Source organism: Eubalaena glacialis, chromosome X, assembly GCF_028564815.1.
Source record: "Eubalaena glacialis isolate mEubGla1 chromosome X, mEubGla1.1.hap2.+ XY, whole genome shotgun sequence".
Taxonomy (NCBI): Eukaryota; Metazoa; Chordata; class Mammalia; order Artiodactyla; family Balaenidae; genus Eubalaena; species Eubalaena glacialis.
This window is the reverse complement of record NC_083736.1, coordinates 8381173-8399624: the sequence shown is the minus strand read 5'-3', so window position 1 is coordinate 8399624 and position 18452 is coordinate 8381173. Positions and strand designations below refer to the sequence as shown.

At 39.6% G+C, this 18452-nt stretch overlaps 1 protein-coding gene across 4 annotated transcripts in view; it reads left to right on the top strand.

The window, feature by feature from the left end:
• The window catches only part of MID1 (midline 1), a 376934-nt gene that overhangs the window by 343865 nt on the left and 14617 nt on the right, over positions 1-18452 (top strand). The gene's annotated exons all lie outside the window — the stretch shown is intronic.

Below are 18452 nucleotides of genomic sequence, written 5' to 3'. Positions count from 1 at the left end.
AATATTTATTGGCTTGTCTTTCCTAACCAAGAAGATGGTAGCACTCACTCGTACTGTGCTAGGAAAAATAACAGGCCAAATAGCGTTGAAAATTATTGATCTCTAGCAAACCACATGGATGAATCTTACAAACATATTGTTAAAGGAATCAGGAAACAAAAGGATGAATGCACTATGAGTCTATTTGTACATACATAGGTTAAAGATAAAAAGCTCTTGTGTTTAGAGATGTATACATAGGTGTAAAAACTATAAATAAAAGTCAGGATGATGGTTACCTCTTGGATGGGAGGGGAGTAGCACCACTGGAAAAACATGGGGAGATCATGGGGTTAACAGCACTTTCTGGGTGGGAGTTATATGGTTTAGTCATTATATCATACATTTAGTTTTCTTTTCTGAGTGTTATTTCAGAATTTTTTTTGTTATTAACCTTGGGTCTATGTCACTTTATTTTTTATTTTAATTTTTATTTTATATTAGAGTACAGTTGATTTACAGTGTTGCGTTAGTGTCAGGTGTACAGCAAAGTGATTCAGTTATACAGATACATATATCCATTACTTTACAGATTCTTTTCTCATATAGGTTATTAGAGAATAGTGAGTAGAGTTCCCTGTGCTGTACAGTAGGTCCTTGTTGGTTATCTATTGTATATATAGTAGTGTGTAGATGTTAATCCCAAACTCCTAATCTATCCCTCCCCCGACCTCTCCCCTTTGGTAACCCTAAGTTTGTTTTTGAAGTCTGTGAGTCTGTTTCTGTTTTGTACACAAGTTCATTTGTATCATTTTTTTTAGATTCCACATGGAAGTGATATCACATGGTACTTGTCTTTCTCTTTGATTTACTTCACTTAGTATGATAATCTCTAGGTCCACCCATGTTGCTGCAAATGGCATTATTTCGTTCTTTTTTATGACTAATTATTACAGGATAGTGAATACAGTCCCCTGTGCTATACAATAGGACCTTGTTGTTTATCCATTCTGTATGTACTAGTTTGCATCTGCTAATCCCAAACTCCCACTCCATCCCTACCCTGCCTCCACCCCCACTTGGCAACCACAAGTCTGTTCTCTATATGAGTCTGTTTCTGATTCTTAGAGAAGTTCATTTGTGTCGTATTTTAGATTCCACATATAAGTGATATCACATGGTATTTGTCTTTCTCTTTCTGACTTACTTTGCTTAGTATGATCATCTCGAGGTCCATCCATGTTGCTGCAAATGGCATTATTTCATTCTTTTTTATGGCTGAGTACTATTCCATTGTGTATATGTACCAAATCTTCATTATTCACTCCTCTGTCGATGGACATTTAGGTTGCTTCCATGCCTTGGCTATTGTAAATAGTGCTGCCGTGAATACTGGGGTGCATGTATCTTTTCAAATTACGGTTTTCTCTGGATATATGCCCAGGAGTGGGATTGCTGGATCATATGGTATAGTTCTATTTTTAGTTCTTTTCAAGAACCTCCATACTGTTCTCCATAATGGTTGTACCAATTTACATTCCCACCAACAGCATAGGAGGGTTCCCTTCTCTCCACACCCTCTCCAGCATTTATGGTTTGTAGACTTTTTAATGATGGCCATTCTGAGCCGTGTGAGCTGATACCTCATGGTAGTTTTGATTTGCATTTCTCTAATAATTAGTGATATTGAGCATCTTTTCATGTGCTTTTTGGCCATCTGTATGTCTTCTTTGGAGAAATGTCTCTTTAGATCTTCTGCCCATTTGTTCACTGGGTTGTTTTTTTGATATTGAGCTGCATGAGCTGCTTGTATATTTTGGAGATTAATCCTTTGTCAGTTGCTTTGTTTGCAAATATTTTCTCCCATTTTGTGGGTTGTCCTTTTGTTTTGCTTATGGTTTCCTTTGCTGTGCAAAAGCTTTTAAGTTTAATTAGGTCCCATTTGTTTATTTTTGTTTTTATTTTCATTACTCCAGGAGGTGGATCCAAAAAGATATTGCTGCAATTTATGCAAAGATTGTTCTGCCTATGTTTTCCTCTAAGAGTTTTATAGTATCTGGTCTTACATTTAGGTCTTTAATCCATTTTGAGTTTATTTTTGTGTATGGTGTTAGAGAATGCTCTTGTTTCATTCTTTAACATGTAGCTGTCCAGTTTTCCCAGCAACACTTATTGAAGAGTCTGTCTTTTCTCCATTATATATTCCTGCCTCCTTTGACATAGATTAGTTGACCATAGGTGCGTGGGTTTATTTCTAGACTTTCTATCCTGTCCCATTGATCTATATTTCTGTTTCTCTGCCAATACCATACTGTTTTGATGACTGTAGCTTTGTAGTCAAGGAGCCTGATTCCTCCAGCTCTGTTTTCCTTTCTCAGGATTGCTTTGGCTATTCGGGGTTTTTTGTGTTTCCATACAAATTTAAAAATTTTTTTGTTCTAGTTCTGTGAAAAATGCCATTGGTAATTTAATAGGGATTGCATTGAATCTGTAGATTGCCTTAGGTAGTATACTCATTTTGACAATATTGATTCTTCCAATTCAAGGACAGTATTGATTCTTCCAATTCAAGAACAATATTGATTCTTCCAATTCAAGAACAATATTGATTTTTCCAATTCCTTTCCATCTGTGTGTGTCATCTTCAATTTCTTTCATCAGCATCTTACAGTTTTCGAGTACAGGTATTTTGGCTCCTTGGGTAGGTTTATTCTTAGGAATTTTATTCTTTTTGATGTGATGGTAAATGGGATCGTTTCCTTAATTTCTCTTTCTGATCTGTCATCGTTAACATATAGAAATGCAAGAGATTTCTGTGTATTAATTCTGTAAGCTGCAACTTTACCAAATTCATTGATGAGCTCGAGTAGTTTTCTGGTAGCATCTTTAGGATTTTCTATGTATAGTATCATGTCATCTGTAAACAGTGGCAGTTTTACTTCTTTTCCAATTGGGATTCCTTTTATTTCTTTTTCTTCTCTGATTGCCGTGGCTAGGACTTCCAAAGCTATGTTGAATAAAAGTGGTGGGAGTGGGCATCCTTGTCTTGTTTCTGGTATTAGAGGACATGCTTTCAGCTTTTCACTGTTGAGTATCATGTTAGCTGTGGGTTTGTCATATATGGTCTTTATTATGTTGAGGCTCTGTGCCCACTTTCTGGAGAGTTTTTATCATAAATGAATGTTGAATTTTGTCAGAAGCTTTTTCTGCATCTATTGAGATGATCATGTGGTTTTTATCCTTCAATTTGTTAATGTGGTGTATCACATTGGTTGATTTGCGGATATTGAAGAACCCTTGCATCCCTGGGATGAATCCCACTTGATCATGGTATATGATCCTTTTACTGTATTGTCGGGTTTGGTTTGCTAGTATTATGTTGAGGAATTTTACATCTATATTCATCAGTGATATTGGCCTGTAATTTTCTTTTTTTGTGCTATCTTTGTCTGGTTTTGGTATCAGGGTGATGGTGGCCTCGTAGAATGAGTTTGGGAGTGTTCCCTCCTCTGCAATTTTTTGGGAATAGTTTCAGAATGATAGGTGTTAACTCTTCTCTAAATGCTTGATAGAATTCGCCTGTGAAGCCATCTGCTCTTGGACTTTTGTTTGTTGGGAGTTTTTTAATCACATTTTCAATTTCAGTACTTGTGATTGGTCTGTTCGCATTTTCTATTTCTGCTTGGTTCAGTCTTGGGAGATTGTACCTTTCTACGAATTTGTCCATTTCTTCTAGATTGTCCATTTTATTGGCATAGAGTTGCTTGTAGTAGTCTCTTATGATCCTTTGTATTTCTGTGGTGCCTGTTGTAACTTCAACTTTTTCATTTCTAATTTTATGGATTAGAGCCTTCTCCCTTTTTTTCTTGATGAGTCTGGCTAAAGGTTTATCAATTTTGTTTATGTGTTCTTTGTCTCTATTTCATTTATTTCTGCTCTGATCTTTATGGTTTCTTTCCTTCTACTAACTTTGGGTTTTGTCTCTTCTTCTTTCTCTAGTTGCTTTAGGCATAAGGTTAAGTTGTTTATTTGAGATTTTTCTTGTTTCCTGAGGTGAGATAATATTGCTATAAACGTCCCTCTTAAAATTGCTTTTGCTGCGTCCCGTAGGTCTTGGATCATCAGGCTTTTGTTTTCGTTTGTCTCTAGGTATTTTTTCATTTCTTCTTTGATTTCTTCAGTGATCCGTTGGTTGGTTAGTAGCATATTGTTTCACCTCCACGTGTTTGTGTTTTTTACAGTTTTTTGGGTTTTTTTTTTGTAGTTGATTTCTAATCTAATAGCTTTGTAGTCGGAGAAGATGCTTGATATGAGTTCAATTTTCTTAAATTTACTGAGGCTCACTTTGTGGCTCAGCATTGTGATCTCTCCTGGAGAATGTTATATATGCCTTTGAGAAGAATGTGTATTCTGCTGCTTTCAAATGGAATATTCTATAAATATCAATTAAGTTCATCTGGTCTAATGTGTCATTTAAGGCCTGTGTTTCCTTATTGATTTTCTGTCTGGATGATCTGTCCATTGATGTAAGTGGGGTGTTAAAGTCCCCCACTATTATTGTGTTACTGTTGATTTCTCCTTTTATGGCTGTTAGCATTTGCCTTATATACTGAGGTGCTCCTTTGTTGGGTGCATATACATTTACAATTGTTTTATCCTCTTCATGACTTGATCCTTTGATCATTGTATATATATAGTGTCTGTCTTTGTCTCTTGTAACAGTCTTGATTTTAAAGTCTATTTTGTCTGGCATGAGCATTGCTACTGTAGCTTTCTTTTGATTTCCATTTGCGTAGAATACCTTTTTCCGTCTTCTCACTTTCAGTTTGTATGTGTCCCTAGATCTGAAGTGGGTCTCTTGTAGACAGCATATATATGGGATTTATTTTTGTATCCATTCAGCCAGTTTATGTCTTTTGGTTGGAGTATTTCATCCTTTTACGTTTCAGGTAATTATCAATATGTATGTTCTTTTTGCCATCTTGTTCATTGTTTTGGATTTGTTTTTGTAGGTTTTTTTTCTTCCCTTCCTCTTTTGTTGGCTTCTCTTGTGATTTGATGACTGTCTTTAGTGTTGTGTTTGCATTGCTTTTTCTTTTTTAATTCATTACTCTGAATTCTTTTTCAGGTAGATTACCTATCTCCACTTCACTTAGTTCTTCTGGGGTTTTATCTTGTTCCTTTGTCTGGAATATATTTCTCTGCTGTCTCATTTTGTGTAACTGTGTTTGTGGTCTCTGTTTCTCAGGCTGCACGTTTGTAGTTCCTCTTTCTTCTGGTGTCTGCACCCTGGTGGGTGAGATTGGTCTAGAGGCTTGTGCAGGCTTCCTGGTGGGAGGGACTGTTGCCTGCCCCCTGATGGGTGGAGCTTGGTCTTGTCCCTCTGGTGGGCAGGGCCATGTCAAGAGGTGCATTTAGAGGAGACTTTGTGCTCAGGAAGACTTTAGGCAGACTGTCTGCTGATGGGTGGGGCTGTGTTCCCACCCTGTTCATTGTTTGGCCTGAGGTGTACCAGCACTGGAACCAGGCAGTGGGGTGGGGCAAGGTCTCCGTGCCAAAATGGCGATCTCCGGGAGAGCTCACGCCAATAAATATTTCCTGGGGCCTCTGGCCCTTGCCCCTACGGTGAGCCCCAGCCAACCCCCAACTCCCTAGGAGACCCTCCAAGACCCACAGGTAGGTCTGACCCAGGCTCCTATGGAGTTGCTGCTTTGCCCTGGGTCCCAGTTCACAGGAAACCTTATGGGCGCCCTCCAAGAGTGGAGTCTCTGTTTCCACCTGTCCTGTGGAGCTCCTGCACTCAAGCCCTGCTGGCCTTCAAAGCCAAATGCTCTGGGGGCTCCTCCTCCTGATGCTAGACCCCCAGGCTGGGGAGCCTGAAGTGGGGCTCAGAACTCTTACTTCTGTAAGAGAACCTCTGCAATATAATTATTTTCCATTTTGTGGGTCACCCATCTGGCGGGCATGGGATTTGATTATATCGCAGAAGCACCCCTCCTACTGTCTTGTTGTGGCTTCTTCTGTCTTTGGATGTAGAATATCTTTTTCGGTAGGTCCTAGTCTTTTTTGTCAATAGTTGTTCGGCAGTTTTGATTTGGGTGTTTTCATGAGAGGAGGTGAGCTCAAGTTCTACTCTGCCATCTTGTCTCCGGAATCTGTTTCACATTTTTTTTAAAGGATTTAATAATATGAATAGCCAAAGAATACCAAATACCTGGTCTCATTCAGAGGCGAGCAGGGCCATCATCTGAAATATTAACAATTGGCCCCCACCTAGGAAGAATTTTAGACCTTATTTGAAACACAGAGAAACCCCTCTCTCACTGGGGCCCATGAGATATTCAGTATCGGAGACAATTTGATGATCTTGAATAGCAGCAAAGTAGCTGGTCAGAGAGATGATAATAGAGGAAGCACTCCCTCTCACACCCCACAGTTATTTAAATTGAATTAAGTAAATGGCAAAGGACAAGAAGAAATGTATTTTTAGGGGAGCAAGTTTGAAAGCTTCTTTAGCAAATAAAAATAGAATATGTCAAAGTAGAATAGGATAGAATAGCAGTCACTTTTCAACAAAGAAATGTTTTGAATAAATCCATATCAACCTTGCTTTTATTATATAAACCTTTTTTAAACTACACTGTTCTTTCCTAGCACAAGTAATCCTGAGGCACATGATGCTTAAAATAGAAATTTGATTGAGGAGTAATTAAAAGAGTGATGCAGAAAGACCCACACTTCTAAGGGGCTAAAGTATAAGTGACTCATACCAACAAATGGCTCCCCCTCCCTATAGTCCCTTTTCCCAGCTTCCCCTCCTGACCCCTCTGAGCTTTCACTCCTTAATCAGCCTGCCTTGGAAGCTTTTCTTAAAATCTTACTTAGCTTTTATTAAAATCTTCTAAGAATGTATAACTTTGGAGTGAAAGGGAAAATCATGAAACGTTGAGAACGGCTTTGGCAAGCTGCCTGAGTAGGTAGAAGGCATAGAGAGGGCAGAAATGGTACAACCAGAAGGTCTTGGGGCAAGTGACCACTAAGTCTTGAAAGAGAGTGGGTACCTATCAGTACAGTAAAGGCATACCAGACAGCCATGTTAAGCAAACCTATAGAGACAGAAGGTGGCAGGGTGTAGTGGGAGATCTCGTGTAATTAAGCCTGGCTAGAGAGTTGAGTGAGGAAGGGGAGACGGTGAGACATGAAGATAGAGAAATAGAACCAGGACTCAAATCCATACAGGTGTAGTTCTTCCTGTTTGTGCATCTGGAGTCAGCTGGGGGTCAGCTAACCTGCTGATCTTGGTCAGGCTCCCTCGCAGGTCAGGCTGATAACTGGGGCATCTCCACTGCTGGACAGCTCTCTCCTGCAATCTAGCGCAAGCATGTTCTCCAGGGGATTGCAGAGGTGAAGGCAGAAGGGTGGGCCCAGTTGCCCACATGCTTTTCAAGCCTCTGTCTTTGTCATGTTAGCTGACATGCCATTGGCCAGACCCATTCCCACGAGTGAGCCTGGAGTCAGAATGAGAGGCCTGCAAGGTTATATAGCAAACAAAATGCGTGGATACAGCAAGAAGGAAGGGAGTGGAGCCAGAGGACCATCTATTGTAGAACCTTAGCTCGATATCAGTGCTTCACTCCATCCCCAAAATGAAAGCAAGATACCTGTTGCTTGAAACTTAGGGTTTCCTAGGTGACTAAACTGTGACTAACTTGACTTCCATGCTGTTGGCATGGAAAAGAATACCAAAATAAGACACATGAACGGAATAGATGAGAAAAGGCCACACCTGTAGAAATCCAACAACAACAACACTACTGAAATTAGAGCTTGATGTTGGGTGATTCCAGAGAAGGGGATTTGTTCCCAGAAAGCAGTTGCCACAAGAAAATAAATGCACATGGCTTAACGAAGATTACAGACCTGCCTTTTGTTGTTGTTGTTCTTATAATTTTTTTTATTGAAGTGTAGTTGATTTACAATATTGTGTTAGTTGCAGGTGTACAGCAAAGTTTCAGTTATTTTTTCAGATTATTTTCCATTATAGGTTCTTACAAGATAATTAATATAGTTCCCTGTGCTATACAGTAGGTCCTTGTTTATCTAGTATTTTTAATTTTTTTTTATATTGGAGTATAGTTGATCTACAATGTTGTGTTTCAGGTGTACAGCAAAGTGATTCAGTTATACATATATCCATTCTTTTTCAGATTCTTTTCCCATATAGGTTGTTACAGAATATTGAGTAGAGTTCTCTGTGCTATACAGTGCAAGATCTGCCTTATTTAAAACGTAGATGCTGAAAAGGCCTGTTCTCCCAGGACAGATGGAAACCGGTGAAACTGCAGTTGTTCATCTAACTGGGGTACTCTAGTCAGCTTGTTAGTATCAGCATTTGTTTGTCTCTTTAATGTCCATTAAAGCAGTATAGTGAAGTCCCAATGCCTACGGGATCAAATTGCAACAATGCAAGAATAAATTTAGATTAAAGGTAACTGAGATGTAAACATTCTCAGATTATTTTTTCTTTTGTAATTTAATCTTTATTTTTATCTTGGAGTATAGTTGATTTACAATGCAGCGTTAGTTTCAGGTGTACAGCAAAGTGATTCAGTTATACAGATACATATATCCATTACTTTACAGATTCTTTTCTCATAGGTTTTTAGAGAATAGTGACTAGAGTTCCCTGTGCTGTGCAGTAGGTCCTTGTTGGTTATCTGTTGTATATATAATAGTGTGTAGATGTTAATCCCAAACTCCTAATCTATCCCTCTCCCGACCTCTCCCCTTTGGTAACCACAAGTTTGTTTTTGAAGCCTGTGAGTCTGTTTCTGTTTTGTACGTAAGTTCATTTGTATCATTTTTTTTTTAGATTCCACATAGAAGTGATATCACATGGTACTTGTCTTTCTCTTTGATTTACTTCACTTAGTATGATAATCTCTAGGTCCATCCATGTTGCTGCAAATGGCATTATTTCATTCTTTTTTTGTGATTGAGTACTATTCCATTGTGTATATGTACCGCATCTTCTTTATTCATTCCTCTGTTGATGGGCATTTAGGTTGCTTCCATGTCCAGGCTATTGTACATAGTGCTGCAGTGAACATTGGGGTGCATGTTCTTTCTCAAGTTATGATTTTCTCCTGATCTATGCCCGGGAGTGGGATTGCTGGGTCATATGATAGTTCTATTTTTAGTTTTTTAAGGAACCTCCATACTTTTCTCCATAGTTAGTGGCTGCACCAAGTTACATGCCCACCAACAGTGTAGGAGGGGTCCCTTTTCTCCACACCCTCTCCAGCACTTGTTATTTGTAGATTTTTTGATGATGGCCATTCTGACCAGTGTGAGGTGGTGGTACCTCATTGTAGGTTTGATTTGCATTTCTCTAATAATTAGTGAGGTTGAGCATCTTTTCATGTGCTTTTTGGCCAGAGATCATTTTTTTCTTAACTATTATGCATAGTTGTAGTGATTGAGGGAGATCTGGATTTGAATCCCAGCTTTGGACCTCACTAGCTCTCTAATTTGGGGCAGATTATTGAACATCCTCTGGTTCTTCATCTGTAAGAAGAGGTGTAATGTTTTAACTTCACATGGCTGAGATACTAAAAGTAAAGGTCTTAGCCCTGTGTTGTTTGCCAGTGTTAGCACTTAGCTAGTCAAAGTTACTGTTCCTACAAAAATATAGCCTAGACTCACCCGTCATTATATTTTTTGTCATATGATTGATAAAGGTCAATCGTGCAATTTGCCAGGATTATCTACATGATGGCATTTTACACAGTCTTCGTGTGAAAGGTCTTCCTTGCATGTTGTTTGTTCGTCTATCCTACCATTTGAAAGGACTATCCTTTGCAGATGTTCTATTGAATGATAAGATCTAAGAGTACAAACTCTACTGGAAAGAAGGAGAAAGAATACTCCAAAGCTGGCTGTAGCTCCTTGTGCCACTGGGCAGTCTTTTACTGTCCCTAGGTCACAGTTCCTTCACTTGTCATAAATTCTAGTTAATTGCCCTCAAGTGACTTCAGTGAAGGAGAACTAGATTCTATCTATGGAGCTTTTTAATCTTATAAAAAGACTATCTCTAATCAAATTCATACACTCAAATGCAAATGCAAAATTAATGACAGTTAATTTTTTATTTTTCATTTTTATGAACAGGCTTATGACTACAGATGTTAACGAAATAGATAGATATGTATTCAATTTTAGTTTTTTCCAAAACTACTTTTAATGCATCATTGAAAATCTTCAATTGGCTCCTTCTCCCAGCAGCCTATTATTTTTATTATTGGCAAAAGTCAAAAGATCTGTGTCTTCAAGCCTTCATGGCAAAGTAGTTATCTGTATTTATTTTAGTCATTTTGAAAACATTCATGAAAGTTATTAAACATATACTATTTGTATTGAGAAGAAGGAAAAGAATGTTCACTTATGTCCAATCTGTTCAAAGAAACAAAGGGTGTTAGAAGCTGGTGTGCAGCCTCTCTGAAGGGTGTCCATGTTGCATAATGTTTTACTGTAAGATGACAGGCAGTTGCTGTACAAGGCTCTGAGGTCCCAAACGTAATTAGGATCTTGTAAGGAGCAGCATTATGTAGGGCGATGCTTCTGACCCATTGTGAATGAGAGAAAAAAAGTACAAAATCACAAAACTCAATTATTGTATTATGAACTAATCAATCATCTTCCAAGTTCCAGTGTTGCTTTAATACGTCAAGCTGAATTGGAGAAGGTGAATGTTGGCATCCCCTCAAAGATGATTGGAAACGAATTTAGAGAAAAGTAGACGTTTCAGTCAGGACAGTTATATGGATGTTTCATAAAGTGATGAATAAAACCTGGTCAACGGTCTCAACACAGTGGGGTATCAAGGCAGAGACGTCTGGTGCTTGGCACCATATGCAAGAAGTTAAGTGGTGCTGGCACGAGACCAACACTAGCAATGCAATAATGGTGTACTCTGAGGCATCCCACTAACTGCAGCCCCCAAAAGAGAACAGTCGATGTTGCTTTCTTGGCATTTGTAATCAGCCTCTCAGTTATGACCTTGGCCATAGTAATAATATAAAGGTAAGCCTAAATAGTTAGTTAGAGTTAGCATTCATCAAAGCAGATTGTCCCAGGGTAAAGTTAGCCAATCAAATTTTACTACTCCATAAACATTTTGTTCTTTTAATATTCAAGTAAAATAATTTAGTGACTTGTTCACAAACTAATCAAGATGGTCAGGGTCCCTTTTTTGGTTTGGAAAAGTTTTCTGAAACATTAAATCTTTTTTTGTTGGGTTAAGACTTTGGATTGTAAGCCAAGTTGCAGTTTGCAGCAATTTCAGACATCTGCTTTATGATGTTGCTGAAAGCATTCCGCCACCACATTAAACCCAGCTTTGGGGTTGTACAGTGATGTAAAGTTTATTGAAACATTTTTACATTTGCTTTCTTTGACCACAATACTCATTTCGCTGTAACATATGCAATTAAATAGGAACAGTGTAAACACAGTGACATTGCTAGGATTCTCATTTGATTCTGCTGACTGCTGTTATTGTTTGCATTTGTGCCGGACTGCTGTTGACAAAGGTCTAGGAATATGAGTGGATTGTCCTAGACAATGGAAGAGCTCATCATTTTGTTCTGTTTTTTAATTAATTTTTTATTGGAGTATAGTTGATTTACAATGTTGTGTTAGTTTCAGGTGTACACAGCACAGTGATTCAGTTATACATATATATTTTTTTTCAGATTCTTTTCCCTTATAGGTTATCACAGAATATTGAGTAGAGTTCCCTGGGCTATATAGTAGGAGCTTGTTGATTATCTGTTTTATATAGAGTAGTGTGCAGATGTTAATCCCAAACTCCTAATTTGTCCCGTCCCTCCCTTCCCCTTTGGTAACTGTAAGTTTGTTTTCTGTGGCTGTTGTTTTATTACTATTGTAATGCTCTTATTAAATAGCTTAAGTGAGTCACAAGCACTGCCAGGGCTTCTGCTTTGGGACTAGGAGGGGTAGCTTCCGTGCAACAAGAGTTCAGTCTCCATAGTACTTGCTGGGATTTGGGCTTCAGGAGAACCTGGGGCTGTGTCCATGCTGACAGGACCTGGGTTTGCTCAGGATCTGCCCAGGGAGGTGCTGCTGGGAGTAAAAGAAGTTCCCTGACCAGGGATCGAACCTGCGCCCCCTGCAGTAGAAGCACAGAGTCTTAACCACTGGACAGCCAGGCAATTAAGAAGAGGCTTCACTTGGGGGAGGTCAGTGACAAGGAGGGTAAGAAAAACCATGCTCAGACCAATTTTAATGAGGCTGTAGATGAGAGGATTCAGCACGGGAGGGAGCACACCATACTGCACAGAGAAAGTCAACGCCAGAGGGGATCCTAAAGTTGGCATGAGGTGGCAGAGAAATCCTGAGTGAGTCAAAGAAAGAAGAAGGTCACTGCAGTGAGTGGAGAATCTCTAGCTTAGAAGTGGGAGAAGATGTCCGAGAGACACAAGGCCACTTGTCTCGATTTCAAGTGCTTAGAGTGGGACAAAGAGCAGAAGAGTGGAAAACCGTCTGGCCCACTGTATGTAGCTCCCCAAAGCACAGGTCAAGCCTATGCTGGGGAAAGGGGAACAGGTGCAATGTGCATTGAGTTTGAAAGTAACTGGGAAGTTGTGAAATAATTCTGAGGGCTCATTAAGGGATGGGAAATGAATATTGGATAAAGCAAGGGGGAAAACAGAAATTGGAAAAAAATTAAGTCTGGGGTTAAGACTTGCTTGACAACATATATATCCTACCCACTCCATCCGTACACACACACACCAAGCTTGTTTTAAAAACATTTGGATTTGGTGAGAAGATGGCAGAGTAGAAGGACGTGTGGTCACTCCCGCTTGCGAGAGCACCTGAATCACAACTAGCTGCTGGACAGTCATCAACAGGAAGACACTGGAACTCACCAGAAAAGATACCCCACATCCAAAGACAAAGGAGAAGCCACAATGAGACGGTAGGAGGGGCGCAGTCACAATAAAATCAAATCCCATAACCACTGGGTGGGTGGCTCACAGACTGGAGAACAGTTATACCACAGAAGTCCACCCCCTGGAGTGAAGGTTCTGAGCCCCATGTCAGGTTTCCCAACCTGGGGTTCTGGCAGTGGGAGGAGGAATCCCCAGAGAATCAGACTTTGAAGGCTAGCTGGATTTGATTGCAGGACTGGGGGAAACAGAGACTCCACTCTTGGAGGGCACACACAGGCTAGTGTGCACATCCAGACCCAGGAGGAGGGAGCAGTGACCCCATAGGAGACTGAATCAGACCTACCTGCTGGTGTTGGAGGGTCTCCTGCAGAGGCGGGGAGTGGCTGTGGCTCACTGCAGGGACCCTGGCAGCAGAGGTTCCGGGAAGTGCTCCTTGGCATGAGCCCTCCCAGAGTCCGCCATTAGCCCCACCAAAGAGCCTGTGGCCTCCAGTGCTGGGTTGCCTCAGGCCAAACAACGAACAGGGAGTGAACTCAGCCCCACCCATCAGCAGACAAGTGGATTAAAGTTTTACTGCTCTCTGCCCACCAGAGCAACACCCAAGCTCTACCCACCACCAGTCCCTCCCATCAGGAAGCTTGCACAAGCCTCTTAGATAGTCTCATCCACCAGAGGGCAGACAGCAGAAGCAAGAAGAACTACAATCCTGCAGCCTGTGGAATGAAAACCACATTCACAGAAAGATAGACAAAATGAAAAGGCAGAGGACCATGTACCAGATGAAGGAACAAGCTAAAACCCCAGAAAAACAATTAAATGAAGTGGAGATAGATAGGCAACCTTCCAGAAAAAGAATTCAGAATAATGATAGTGAAGATGATCCAGGACCTCGGAAAAAGAATGGAGGCAAAGATCGAGAAGATGCAAGAAATGTTTCACAAAGACCTAGAAGAATTAAAGAACAAACAAACAGAGATGAACAATACAATAACTGAAATGAAAACTACACTAGAAGGAATCAATAGCAGAATAACTGAGGCAGAAGAACGGATAAGTGACCTGGAAGACAGAATGGTGGAATTCACTGCTGAGGAACAGAATAAAGAAAAAAGAATGAAAAGAAATGAAGACAGCATAAGAGACCTCTGGGACAACATTACACTCACCAACATTCGCCTTTATAGGGGTCCCAGAAGGAGAAGAGAGAGAGAAAGGACCAGAGAAAATATTTGAAGAGATTATAGTCAAAAAACTTCCCTAACACGGGAAAGGAAGTAGCCACCCAAGTCCAGGAAGTGCAGAGAGTCCCAGGCAGGATAAACCCAAGGAGAAACACGCCAAGACACATAGTAATCAAATTGACAAAAATTAAAGACAAAAATTATTAAAAGCAACAAGGGAAAAACGACAAACAACATACAAGGGAACTGCCATAAGGTTAACAGCTGATTTCTCAGCAGAAACTCTACAAGCCAGAAGGGAGTGGCACACCATGTTTAAAGTGATGAAAGGGAAGAACTTAGAACCAAGATTACTCTACCTGGCAAGGATCTCATTCAGATTCAATGGAGAAATCAAAAGCTTTACAGACAAGCAAAAGCTAAGAGAATTCAGCTCCACCAAACCAGCTCTACAACAAACGATAAAGGAACTTCTGTAAGTGGGAAACACGAGAGAAGAAAAGGACCTACAAAAACAAACACAAAACAATTAAGAAAATGATAATAGGAACATACATGTCAGTAATTACCTTAAATGTGAATGGATTAAATGCTCCAGCCAAAACACAGAGGCTCACTGAATGGATAACAAAAACAAGACCCATATTTATATATGCTACCTACAAGAGACCCACTTCAGACCTAGGAACACATACAGAAAGTGAGGGGATGGAAAAAGATATTCCATGCAAATGGAAATCAAAAAAAAGCTGGAGCAGCAATTCTCATATCAGATAAAATAGACTTTAAAATAAAGAATGGGGCTTCCCTGGTGGCGCAGTGGTTGAGAATCTGCCTGCCAATGCAGGGGACACGGCTTCGAGCCCTGGTCTGGGAAGATCCCACATGCCGCGGAGCAACTAGGCCCATGAGCCACAATTACTGAGCCTGCGCGTCTGGAGCCTGTGCTCTGCAACAAGACAGGCCACGACAGTGAGAGGCCCACGCACCGCAATGAAGAGTGGCCCCCACTTGCCGCAACTAGAGAAAAGCCTTCGCACAGAAACGAAGACCCAACACAGCCATAAATAAAAACAAATAAAATAAAATAAATTTAAAAATTAAAAAAAAAAATACTGGTTCAGGAGATGTTTAAAAAAAAAAAGAATGTTGCAAGCGACAAGGAAGGACACTACATAACGATCAAGGGATCAATCCAAGAAGAAGATATAGCAATTATAAATATATATGCACCCAACATAGGAACACCTCAATACATAAGGCAAATGCTAACAGCTGTAAAAGAGGAAATCGACAGTAACACAATAATAGTGGGGGGCTTTAACACCTCACTTACACCAATGGACAGATCATGGAGACAGAAAATTAACAAGGAAACACAAGCTCTAAATGACACAATAGACCAGATAGATTTAATTGATGTTTTTAGAACATTTCACCCAAAAGTGGCAGAATACACTTTATTCTCAAGTGCACATGGAACATTCTCCAGGACAGATCACATCTTGGGTCACAAATCAAGCCTCAGTAAATTTAAGAAAATTGAAATCATATCAAGCATCTTTTCCAACCACAACACTATGAGATTAGAAATAAATTACAGGCAAACAAACATAAAAACCACAAACACATGGAGGCTAAACACTACATTACTAAATAACCAAGAGATCACTGAAGAAATCAAAGAGAACAAGACAAGTCTGTCCACTCTCACCACTATTATTCAACATAGTTTTGGAAGTTTTAGCCATAGCAATCAGAGGAAAAAAAGAAATAAAAGGAATCCAAATCAGAAAAGAAGAAGTAAAACTGTCACTGTTTGCAGGTGACATGTTACTATACATAGACAATCCTAAAGATGCCACCAGAAAACTGCTAGAACTAATGAATTTTGTATGGTTGCAGGATACAAAATTAATGCACAGAAATCTCTGGCATTCCTATACACCAACAACAAAAGATCAGAAAGAGAAATTAAGGAAACAATCCCATTCACCACTGCAACAAAAATAATTAAATACCTAGGAAGAAACCTACCAAAGGAGGTAAAAGACCTGTACTCAGAAAACTACAGGACACTGATGAAAGAAATCAAAGATGACACAAACAGATGGAGAGAGATACCATCTGCTCTTGGATTGGAAGAATCAATATTGTGAAAATGACTATACTTCCCAAAGCAATCTACAGATTCAGTGAAATCCCTGTCTATTACCAATGGCTTTTTTGTTTTTTTAACAGAACTAGAACAAAAAAATCTTAAAATTTGTATGGAGACACCAAAGACCCCAAATAGCCAAAGCAATTTTGAGGGGAAAAAACAGAGCTTGAACAATCAGGCTCCCTGACTTCAGACTATACTACAGAGCTATAGTAATCAAGACAGTATGATACTGGCACAAAAACAGAAATATAGATCAATGCAACAGGATAGAAAGCCCAGAGATAAACCCACACACGTATGGTCACCTTATCTTTGATAAAGGAGGCAAGAATATACAATGGAGAAAAGACAGTCTCTTCAATAAGTGGTGCTGGGAAAACTAGACAGCTACATGTATAAGAATGAAATTAGAACACTCCCTAACACCATACACAAAGTAAACTCAAAAACGATTAAAGACCTAAATATAAGACCAGACACAATAAAACTCTTAGAGGAAAGCATAGGCAGAACACTCTGACATAAATCACACAGCAAGATCTTTTTTGACCCACCTCCTAGAGTAATGGAAATAAAACCAAAAATAAACAAATGGGACCTACTGAAACTTAAAAGCTTTTGCACAGCAAAGGAAACTATAAACAAGACAAAAAGACAACCCTCAGAATGGGAGACGATATTTGCAAACGAATCAACGGACAAAGGATTAATCTGTAAAATATATAAACAGCTCATGCAGCTCAGTGTCAAAAAAAACAAACAACCCAATCAAAAAATGGGCAGAAGACCTAAACAGACCTTATTCTCCAAAGAACATACAGATGGCCAGGAGGCACATGAAAAGCAGCTCAACATCACTAATTATTAAAGAAATGCAAATCAGAACTACAATGAGGTATCACACCTCACACCAGTTAGAATGGGCATCATCAGAAAATCTACAAACAACAAATGCTGGAGAGGGTGTGGAGAAAAGGGAACCCTCTTGCACTGTTGGTGGGAATGTAAATTGATAAAGCCACTTTGAAGAACAGTATGGAGGTTCCTTAAAAAACTAAAAACAGAATTACCATATGACCCAGCAATTCCACTACTGGGCATATACCCTGAGAAAACCATAATTCAAAAAGACAATGCACCCCAGTGTTCACTGCAGCACTATTTGCAGTAGCCAGGTCCTGGAAGCAACCTAAATGTCCATCGACAGACGAATGGATAAAGAAGATGTGGTACATATATACAATGGAATATTACTCAGCCATAAAAAGAAACGAAATTGAGTCATTTACAGAGACGTGGATGGACCTAGAGACTGTCATACAGAGTGAAGTAAGTCAGAAAGAGAAAAATATCATATATTAACGCTTACATGTGGCATCTAGAAAAATGGTACAGGTGAACCGGTTTGCAGGGCAGAAATAGAGACACAGATGTAGAGAACAAACATATGGACACCAAGGGGGGAAAGCGCAGGAGGTGGGAGTGGTGGTGGGATGAATCGGGAGATTGGGATTGACATGGATACACTAAAATACGTATGAAATAGATAACTAATAAGAACCTGCTGTATAAAAATAAATAAATAAAATTCAAAAAAAAATGATAAAGTGAGTTACAGGCTTCTTGGGGCCCAGAGCTGAGATCCAATTTTGGGTGGATCAAAATCTACTATTTGGTTGTGGCACTATCTGGAAGCATTGAGTTTGTCACTGCTGTGTTCAAGGAAAAGGGAAGGTGAGAAAGTATCAAAAGAGATATGTAATTGGGAGAGTCCCATGTTACTAAGCTATTTGTGGATGTTCACCTGGGTCTAATACAAGTGAGAACTGGTCGGAGAATTAGGGGGAAATTGGGGGTGGGGGGATGGTGCCTTAGTTGCTCTATTATGTCTCCAAAAACAAGCACACCACACTCAACCCCTTCTGTGAGTCTCACATCATTTCCTTGCTTTATGGCGGCTCTGTCAAGTCTTGCAGTCCTCCTGGTTTAAATGTTTACAGATGGAAGTGAAAAGAGGTGAGAGAAAATGCACAGGATTTTGCATGTATATGACTATATACATGTTTGCTTATTTTAAGACTCACTGAAGTGCACCTGCAAATACTGTGCACCCAAGATACAAATCGTAGGAGGTGAATTTTTACAATTGAC